Below are 10,950 nucleotides of genomic sequence, written 5' to 3'. Positions count from 1 at the left end.
CTGATCGCATCTCCCCGTTTCTTCAACTTGTATTTAAATTTCTAAAATATTCCACACAGGATGAATTCATGCAGAAGAAATGCACTTTGGCTAACACCCTTCCCACGTTGATCTATTTGGTTTAGATTTTCGATTTCTAGTAAAAGGTAAGTGATTTCTAAGCAGTCAGGGATTCTTTTTATCATGAGTTTGCAGATGTCGAGACAGTTTTGAATTTAGACTGAACGCTTTTCCACACTGGTCACATACAAAGGGCTTCTCTCCAGTATGGATTTTCATGTGCTTACTAAGATTTGAACTATGGTTAAAAGCCTTTTGACATTCACTACATTTATAAGATTTCTCTCCAGTATGAATTTTTTTATGTTGGTTAAGGTCAGAGTAATAGCGAAAGGTCTTTTCACATCCATCGCATCGAAAGGGCGTCTCTGGCCTCTCTTCAGAATGTCTTTTCTGGTGTCTAATAACATTTGACTGATGTTTAAAGGTTTTTTCACAAACATTACACTTGTAGGGTCTCTCTCCAGCATGGGTTCTTTGATGTCGCGTTAGATATGACAAACGGATAAAGGTCTTTTTACAATGATCACAGCTGTAAAGTTTCTCCCCAGTGCGGATTTGTTTATGACGCTGAAGATCTACGAGCTGGGTGAAGGTCTTCTCGCATTCATCACATGAAAAGGGCTTCTCTCCAGTATGAATTTTCTGATGTTTGTTAAGATTCGATTGGCTTTTAAAGGATTTTTCACAATCATTACACTTGTAGGGTCTCTCTCCAGAGTGAACTCTTTGATGTAAGAGAAACTGTGAGTATGGGTTGAAGTCCTTTTTGCAGTGATCACATGTGTAATATTTCTTTCTAGTATGAGTTTTGTGGTGTTGCATTTTTTCTGAGAAACTGTGAAAGGCCCTTCCACAAAACGTGCAGACAAAGCGTTTGTTTCGTTCAGGAGTTCTCTGATGCTGAGCCAGTCGTGGGCTCTTGCCGGCATGAAATCTCTGATGTGTGATCAGGGATGAAAGGAACTGGAAGGCCCGCGGACACACGTCACACTTGTGTGGTTTCAGCCTGCTGTGGGTGCTCTGATGCTGAATGAACTTGGAAGCTCTGTTAAAGGTTTCGCCACACTGGTCACATTCAAGGTGTTTATCCAGAGTGTCGACGCTCTGGAGCCTTGTAAATGACGCGCGATGCCTAAAGGCCTTTGCCTCTTCGTCGTCTCTGGGGGCTTTCTCTACCTGGTGGATCCGCTGGTGTTCAGCAAGCTGTGAGCTACAGCTGAATGCCATGCTGCAGTCATCACATTCATGATGCTGAACGAAAACCGAAAGTTCTTGATATTTTGTTTGGTGAGGGTTCTGCCTGAAGGTACTCATAGATTCATAAAGGGCCTGATAATCCACCAATGCTGGTTGACATGCTAATGGGAAGACAGGGAGAAAAATAAAATTAAAGCCAGGCATCACAGCAAATGAGGCTGCTAGTGGGGGACCGGGGACAGAAGGGTTCAGCGACTGGGGACTTGGGAGGGATAGGATGAGAAGCTGGAGTTTACCAGGAGAGGAGCGCGAGAGAAGTGTTCTCTGAGTGCAAGGATAATTTAAGTGATCAACATATATCCAATGAAAAATTTCTTTAAATTTGAAATACTTCTTTTTGTAACTGAAAAATGATTTGTTGCCATTGTAATCACCAAAACAGAAACATTTAAAGACTCTAAAAGCAGCCACAGGTGATTCTAAGCAAGGATTAAAGTTTTACTTTCCTTAAGGTCCTTTAAATTTTCTCTCTAGAGATACAGCAATTTATGAAAGTAATTAGACTTTAAATACTTTCCTTTGAGCAACAAACTGGGAGAGGGTCTCTCTGTGAGTAAATATGAACCTGGTCTATCCACTGTATTAATATTTAACATTTTACTACAGGACAGGCCTATTATTGATTGGGCCAGAGCTCTACTTGGATATTTGAGTTCTGTTCATTTTGTTATTTCTGAGAACACTAAGAGCAGTCATATATACACATCTTTGTTAATTTGTTGAAATGTATTCTAGACATAGAGTCTTAGAAATGAAAAGGAGCCTTATTGTTTATGTATACCCACACCTACTCAAGTTCTTACATTGCGTGAGCTCATCATTACTTTCCATATCTTAATCACTCTAGACTTTATCAACCTTATGACCCCCCCCAATTTGACAAAAAAAGATAATTTCTAGGTTTTTTTTTTGTAATAAAGAAATCTAAATAAAATGGATTAACTGTTAGGAAATTTTCAATTAAGAAGGTTAATTGACGGTGGAGAACTAGCATGGGTTTCTGTTAACTTTATCATTCTAGATTTTAAAATGCTACTGAAGTTATTAGAAAATGTATGAATACAGAGGAACAGTTTAAAGACACACACGAGTGATATGTCTAAACAATAAGACATTGCCCCGTAAGATGAAATCTAGTGGTGAAAATTGGTTTGGAAATACAATATTTCAACCTAATAATTCACATGTATAGAAACATTGTATGCCAAAGACAAAATTATATAGTCAAAGACAACACAGTAACATGGGAAACCTTGTTGGAGAACCCGGAGGGGAAATGATGAAGAAATAGAGTATGTAACGCAAAAGTTAGAACAGTCAGGATTCAAAGAGAAGTATTACCATCCATTAATATAAGTCCCAAAAGAAGGATAAAAATGTTAGAAGATTTGCCAACTTCAAATGGCTTAATATATGGGCAACTAGGATCTCTGAAAAGAGATGAGAAATGGAGAAAGGACCAGAGAGAAAAATACTTAAAGAAGTAATGGCAAAAAAATGTCCAAGCCGAGTGAACACTTATAAACCCACAGATCCAAGAAGTCCAATGAAGTCAAGCATAGGAAACATGAGGAGAATCACACCAAGACATCATTGTCAAACTGCTCAAAGTCAGTGATGCAGAGAAAACTGTAGAATCAGCCAGAGGGGGAAAAGATGCTGTACATGTACATCAGATTCTTCATTGGAACACTGCAAGCAAAAAAAAAAAAAAAAGGAAAATCTTTAATGTATTAAAAGAAAACAAAAATCTGTCAACCAGAGTTCATGCCCAGCAAAACCCTTTCAAAAATGAAAGCAAAAACAAAATAAAGACATTTTCTCTCATACAAAGTTTGGATTTAACCAAAGGAATGGAAAAAAAATCGGAGACCATACCTATATGCTAAATATGTAAGTTTGTTTAATAATGATAAAGAGGTTTAATCTGAAGCATGGCAAGCTTAAATGTTTATGGACTTACAGACTTGGTATTCGTATTCTATTGAGTTTTTTCCTTATTGAGAAAGTTTATTTGACTGAATTAATAACACATATAAACTTAGTTGTGTTTTAAGCATTTCTTTTAAAAACATGGTCTTTTCCCATATCATTCATAAATGAGTAATCATTATAAGACACTGCACACAATTTAAACTATCATAGCCACTTAATTTAGTTCATAAAACCATTCATTTTTGCACACATCTATTAGGTCATGTATATTTGTTATGGTCATAATTGTTATTTTTGAGACTTTGAATATTGGCCTTTACTGTGTTATGTTGCAGAGAAGGCAATGGCACCCCACTCCAGTACTCTTGCCTGGAAAATCCCATGGATGGAGGAGCCTGGTAGGCTGCAGTCCATGGGGTTGCGAAGAGTCAGACACGACTGAGCGACTTCACTTTCACTTTTCACTTTCATGCGTTGGAGAAGGAAATGGCAACCCACTCCAGTGTTCTTGCCTGGAGAATCCCAGGGATAGGGAAGCCTGGTGGGCTGCCGTCTATGGGGTCGCACAGAGTCGGACACGACTGAATCGACTTAGCAGCAATGTTATGTTGAATAGTTTTAATAAAAGAACCAAAGCAGGAGGAGGCTCAGTTTTAAAGTATCAAGTAAAAGTATTAAAATACAGTACAAACATCAGGGGAAGAATCCAGTCCATGGTTAGGTAACTGATTTTAGACAAAAGAACCAATGGGAATACCTCCCAAGTATGAATGAATACTCCCTAGGAAACTAATAGGAAGAATATGGTACTAACACAGAACAGACAAATACATTAATGGGATAAAGAACAAGTTCAGAAGATGACTTATCTATATAGATACCTTATATGTCCCTGGAGAAGCAAAAGGCAGCCCACTCCAGTATTCTTGCCTGAAAAGTCCCATGGACAGAGGTGCCTGGTGAACAACAGTCCATGGAGTTGCAAAGGGTTGGACATGACTGAGCGAGTAAGCAGCAGCCTTGTATGGGATAAGGATGGCATCACAAGGCCGTGAGGACAGGATGGGTGAGTTGGTAGTGTCATAAAAACTGGCTCACTATCCAGGAAAAAAATGGGGCTGATTGATTTCTTATACTGTGTACAAAAATCCCCCTCTTTCAAAACCAGAGAGATTAAAGATGTAAGTATGAATTTTAAGCCTCAAAAGTTAACAAGGGGCTTCTCCAGTGGCTCAGCGGTAAAACAGTCTGCCTGCAATGTAGGAGTTGCAGGTTCAATCCTTGGTTTGGGAAGATCCCCTGGAGGAGGGAATGGCAACCCACTCTGGTATTCTTGAGTGGAGAATCCTGTGGACAGAGGAAACTGGCGGGCTACAGTCCACGGGGTCACAAAGAGTCAGACATGACTGAAGCCACTGAGCACGCACGCAAAGCTAACACGAAACTATGTGTGTTACCTAGGATGGAATGGGCTTCTTAAACAACAACAGAAAGATATTAAGTAAAAGCTACCGCAAAAATGTGAAGGATGCGATTACATCAAAATGAAGGATTTCTGGTCAAGAAAAGCTTCAGAATCAAGAGGCAAATGACAGATTGGCGGAAGTTTTCATATGTCTTAAACCAAGCAAAAATTATCTAAAACATAAAAGAAAATTCAATTTCCAACAAAGAAAAGAGAAAACCATTAGAAATGGGCAAAGAATACAAAGAGGCAATTCAGAAAAGCTGAATACTGAGTGGATAGCAAGAATATCATGGGAGCTTCATCTTACTATTAAAGAAAGAAGAATTAAAGCAAGGAGGTAACACTTTACTATCAAAATAGAACAATTAAAATGCAGATTATTACCAGGCATTGGTAAGATGCAGGAAGAGGACCTTGTACAATTAACAGATGTTAATGCTTATACAATTAACAGATGTCCAGAAAAAAATCTGGGAATATTTGTGAAATTGTTTGGAGATGCCCTGTGACCCAGAGAAATTATTACACAGGTTCTTAGAGGAACATGTAAGATTTTGATCAGAATGAGTTGGACAGATGTAGCCGCTGTTAAGCAAAACTTAACACTGTTAAGCCACTGAACTATAAAAGAAAATGTGTATACTGAACATGTAGAGATCTCAAAGATAACTGGAATAAGAAAAGTTTTACAGCATGCCATTTAAATTAAAATGCCATTTATAAAACAGTGATGTGTATTTTATAACAAAGGTCTGCATATTTAACAACATAGAAAAGATATTAAACTGGTTGTCATGGGACAGGAAGATTAATGAAATCATAGGCTACAGATGAAGGGAACACAAAAGAATGGATTCTCATATAATATAATTCTCAATAATCAACAGTGATTATTGACTATAAACTGAACACTATGATTGGCTCTGTTCTCTGTACCTAAAACTTCTAGCCCTCCTGTCACTTTGCCAGACAAAAGATAAAGACAGACCAACATATTGATGGAATAGAGGTGAAAGTTCAAAAGATGACTCATCTGCATAGATAATTTGGGGGTAGGAGAGAAGTTGAGGGTCAGCTTATTAAGTTTTTAAAAAACAAAGACAGCCCAGGATTATTTGGAATTCTAGTGAACAGTTCTTATAAAAACCTTTTAATTTCTTCCTGGATTACAGGCTCACTTTCCAAAATGTCTATGGCTTATAAGCATTTAGCATTTTTTGAAGCATTTAGTAACTTACTCAGCTCTAAGGATGTCCAAAGCCCAGATCACCATCTGGGCAAACTTAACTTTTTGTCCCTTGACTTTCAGAGGTCTGTTAGTGAGCTATGCTCTCTATTATACACTGAAATTTAGAGTTTCTCTGAAATTTCTGGATCATCTTGCATTCTGGCAATTTCTACTTTCTATTTGTGATGGGCTTGTCATTTCTCTCCAATTAGATGGTAACCTTGATTACTTTGTTCATCTGTTATTCAGTATCTAATTAACCTGTTATCTGAATATAGACAGAAGACAATCTCCCTAACTCTTTCTTGGGAAAAAAAAATGGGGGAGCTTTTCAGGACACTCTTCTGAGCCCATCCATTCTAATCACTGATAAATTATTTGACCAGTTTAGCTATTCATACCTCTGTCCCTTCGTGTGGTCATTTAAGTTTCAGAAGTTTCCCAGCGCACCATTTAGCATCCTAAGGCCAGAGATCAACAAGGGGAGTACAGGGAGAAGAATGGATGTGGGGTAGGAATAGGATTTCTCTGGGGAGCTCGCTTCTCGTCACCTTGGGGGTCCAGGTCACTCTGACCAGTTAGGGTATGAGTGGGGACAGCCTCCACATGTTTGTTCCTTGTCAATTACCTGGGCATGGAGCACTCGTCACCTCTTTCTCCAGTATCCAGGGCTCCTTCCCTTGCCTCAAAGAGGACATCACTTCTGCTTTGTAAGCCCAGTGTCCTAAGAAAAATAAATGATCTTCACCATGCTGTAGTAATTACAGAAATCCAACCTAGACTTCTAATGAGATTCATTATCACCTCAAAAATCTTTCAGGAGCTGTTTTTTTTTTTTTTTTTAAGGTTTTTTTTCTTTTTTCTTTTTTGTTAGGTATTTCTTAGGCAGACACTAGCCTAAGAGGCCTGATGTTTTTTAAAAAGTGTGATGGTCTGGAAGACGATGGAGAAGATGAAGAATCCATCATCACCGAATGATAATGCCCTCTCCTATCATCACAAGGAGATCCAGCCAGTCCATTCTGAAGGAGATCAGCCCTGGGATTTCTTTGGAGGGAATGATGCTGAAGCGGAAACTCCAGTACTTTGGCCACCTCATGCGAAGAGTTGACTCATTGGAAAAGACTCTGATGCTGGGAGGGATTGGGGGCAGGAGGAGAAGGGGACGACCGAGGGTGAGATGGCTGGATGGTATCACTGACTCAATGGACGTGAGTCTGAGTGAACTACGGGAGTTGGTGATGGACAGGGAGGCCTGGCGTGCTGCGATTCATGGGGTCGCAAAGAGTAGGACATGACTGAGCGACTGAACTGAACTGAACTTAATCATCACACAGCACCAGTACTTTACTGAGGAACATCGAGTTGAATTCAGCCAAATGTTTCTAGGGCCTTTGCAGATATTCCCATGGAAGGGAAAATTCCACCTTGGGCAATTTTAAACTAACAAGGAAAGATCTTCTTACCCAATGACACAAGGTGATCACAGGTATCCAGCATCACATCCCGATACAGCTCTCTCTTTTTAGGGCTCAGATGAGCCCACTGGTCCGGAGAAAAGACCACAGCCACGTCTCTAAACTTCACTGACTCCTGAAATAACAGTTGATACTGTATAAGTATACATGCTTCTGAGTGGCCCTTGGTAGACAACTTTCAAGTTGTCCATAATAGGGAGGTAGGCAGAACAAGGAATGAACACACACACACACAACAGAACTGTAAGAAATAAACTTTGTCCTTAGAGAGTTTGGAAGGCAAAATTACCTATCCTCGTGGAAAAGTAACAGCTTAAGAAACATGCCTTTGGTGTATGTGTTTGGCTGAGGAGTCAGTGGGGTGAAGCTACCATCTGTGGGATTATGACTGCAGGCCTCCAAGTCAGAGCCCCAGGCGGGTGGGATGATAAGGACAATGTCCTGACCTTTGGACTAGGACATCAGTCTGTTCCTGAAACACCCCTCTACTTGAGTTTCAAGCCTGCCAGACTTCAGACCTGGAACTTACACCATCAGCTTTCCCGATCTCCAGTTGACTGCAGATGTTGGGACTTCTCTGCCTTCATAATCACATTATTCTCAGCCTTATCATAAATCATTGTATTTATTTAGATAGATAATATGGAGATCCTGATGGTTCTGTTTCTCCAGAGGACCGTGATTAATACAGTCACTTGCTCAGTGTCAGACAGTGTGGACAGATAAGGACTGAGATTATATGGGCCGAAGCATCAAGGCAGACCTTCAAAAATGAAGTCAGCTTGCTGCTCCTGCTGCTAAGTCACGTCAGTCGTGTCCGACTCTGTGCGACCCCATAGACGGCAGCCTACCAGGCTCCGCCGTCCCTGGGATTCTCCAGGCAAGAACATTGGAGTGGGTTGCCATTTCCTTCTCCAATGCATGAGAGTGAAAAGTGAAAGTGAAGTCACTCAGTCGTGTCCGCCTCTTTGCGACCACATGGACAGCAGCCCACCAGGCTCCTCCATCCATGGGATTCTCCAGGCAAAACTGCTGGAGTAGGGTGCCATTGCCTTCTCCAGAAATCAGCTTGGCCTGTGGTTTAAATGAAAGAACCGACACCTTTGGTTCTGTCCATGATGGAGTGATGTGAGAATTGGATGTGAGAGTACAGATGTGAGAGTTGGACCATAAAGAAGACTGAACACCGAAGAACTGACGCTTTCAAACTGTGGTGTTAGAGAAAACTAGAAGACTCTTGAGAGTCCCTTGGACAGCAAGGAGATCAAACCAGTCCATCCTAAAGAAAATCAATCCTGAATTTTCATTGGAAGGACTGATGCTGAGGCTCTAATACTTTGGCCACCTGATGTGAAGAATCAGCTCATTAGAAAAGACCCTGATGCTGGGAAAGATTGAAGGCAGAAGGAGAAGGGGATGACAGGGGACAAGATGGTTGGGTGGCATCACTGATTCAATGGACGTGAGTTTGAGCAAACTCCAGGAGATGGTGAAGGACAGGGAAGCCTGGCGTGCTGTAGTCCACAGGGTTGCAGAGTCAGACAAGACTTTAGTGACTGAACATCAGCAACAATGATAGAGTAGTTGCTTTAGTTACCCTCTCTCTGTGAAAGAGCAGGAAAAGCTAGATAAATAAACATACCCTTACATTTACATATTGGAAATCAACGTATTCAAGGGCTGTGATCCTTGACAGAGGAAAAGCATGTATCATCCTGACATTTTCTTTGATGGGGTTTCTAGAGCCACAGGGTAAGGACATAGAACCCATGTAGAGAGCAGTGACCTTGCTGGATGGAGGGGTTGGATACCAGAGTTTGGAGCTTCCAACACAACTGGGCTTGGAGGGCAGGGTGCTAGACAGGGAGCCTTAAACACTGATATGAAAAATTCCCTTGGGTCCATAGCTGACCACAGGGCCAAACTTGTGAGAACAGCTGCTGGGATACTGAGTCAAACAGAAGTTTTGAAGGTCACGTGGTGCTGGTAAGAATGTGGGGTTCCAGCCAGAGTGGAAAGTGGAATAACGGGGCATTTGATTGAGGCCGTGTATCTGGAGTTCTATACCCAGTGAAGATATCCTTTAAAAATGAAGGCAGATAAAACGCATCAATTTGGACTTGAAAATTTGACTAACCAGGGACTTCTCTGGTGGTACAGTGGCTGAAACTCCCAGCTTCCAGCGCAAGAGGTCCGGGATCCATCCCTGGTCAGGGTACTTGATCCCATATGCTACAACTAAGAATTCACACGCAGCAACTAAAAAAGACCCTGCATGCCACAACTAAGACCCAGCACAGCCCAATAAGTGAATGCTTTTTAAAAAGCAAAAAGGAAGTTGAATAATGAATGACCATAACAGAAAGAGAAGTTCTCTCCCAGAAGAATCCTTGTTAGCTCTTTGTGTCGGGCTGTTATGCATTCACATGTGCATGCTCAGTCTCTCAGTTATGTCCGACTCTTTTGCGACCCCATGGACTGTAACCGGCCAGGTTCTCCATCCATCGGATTCTCCAGGCAAGAATACTGGAGTGGGTTGCCATTTCCTCCTCCAGGGGATCTTCCCGACCCAGGGATTGAACTCACATCTCCTGTAGCTCCTGCATCGACAGGCAGATTTTTTACCACTGAGCCACTTGGGAAGCCTGTGCCTTTATAGGTCCCAGAACGACAGGCTTCCCTCGTAGCTCAGATGGTAAAGAATCTGTGTGCAGTGCAGGAGACCTGGGTTTGATCCCTGGGTCGGGAAGATCCTGAAAAAGGAAATGGCAACCCACTCCAGTATTCTTGCCTAGAGAATCCTATGGACAGAGGAGCCAGGCGGGCTACAGTCAATGGGGTCACAAAAAGTCAGACCACCAAAAACGGTACATGGAAGTTCTGACCCCCAAGACCTCAGAATGTGACCTTACTTGAAAATAGGGTTTTTGCAGAAGTCATCAGGTTAAAACGAGCTTCAGGTGGGCCTTAATCCAATGGTTTAGGGAGGGGAAATCTGGATACAGTGGCAGACATGCACTGAGGGACAACTGTGTGAAGAGACCCAGGGAGAAGACAATCAGAGGATAAAGGCAGAGACCACAGCAAGGCACCCGCAAGCCAAGGAAAGCCCAGGACAGCTGGCACCCACCAGAAGCCAGGGGAGAGACCTGCAACAGACTCCCTTATGGCTCCAAACAGCCAAGGATTATTAGGCCGGTAAATTGGTATTTAGGAAGGAATTCAGAAGTAAGCAATTGATTCACCTGTGATATCACCTTCAGAAATGAAAGAACCATGTTTCCTCCTCCTCCTTCCGTTCTCAAGGCAAAACACTCCAGAGAGGTCACACCTTAAAACTGAGAGCAGAAGTACATGAGACCAAAGGTCCAAACCCCCATCCCCACCCCAAATCCCGACCACCTCAACCATATACACAGAGGAAGCCAGGAATGCAGGACAGCCTCCCAGCCTCAGCCTGACACATCGCCCCTTCTCCCGGGCTCCACAAGGAGCCCACGTGTGAGCCTGCGGCAGCTGGA

The sequence above is a fragment of the Ovis canadensis genome, chromosome 13 (assembly GCF_042477335.2).
Source record: "Ovis canadensis isolate MfBH-ARS-UI-01 breed Bighorn chromosome 13, ARS-UI_OviCan_v2, whole genome shotgun sequence".
NCBI lineage: Eukaryota > Metazoa > Chordata > Mammalia > Artiodactyla > Bovidae > Ovis > Ovis canadensis.
This window is presented reverse-complemented; position numbering follows the sequence as displayed.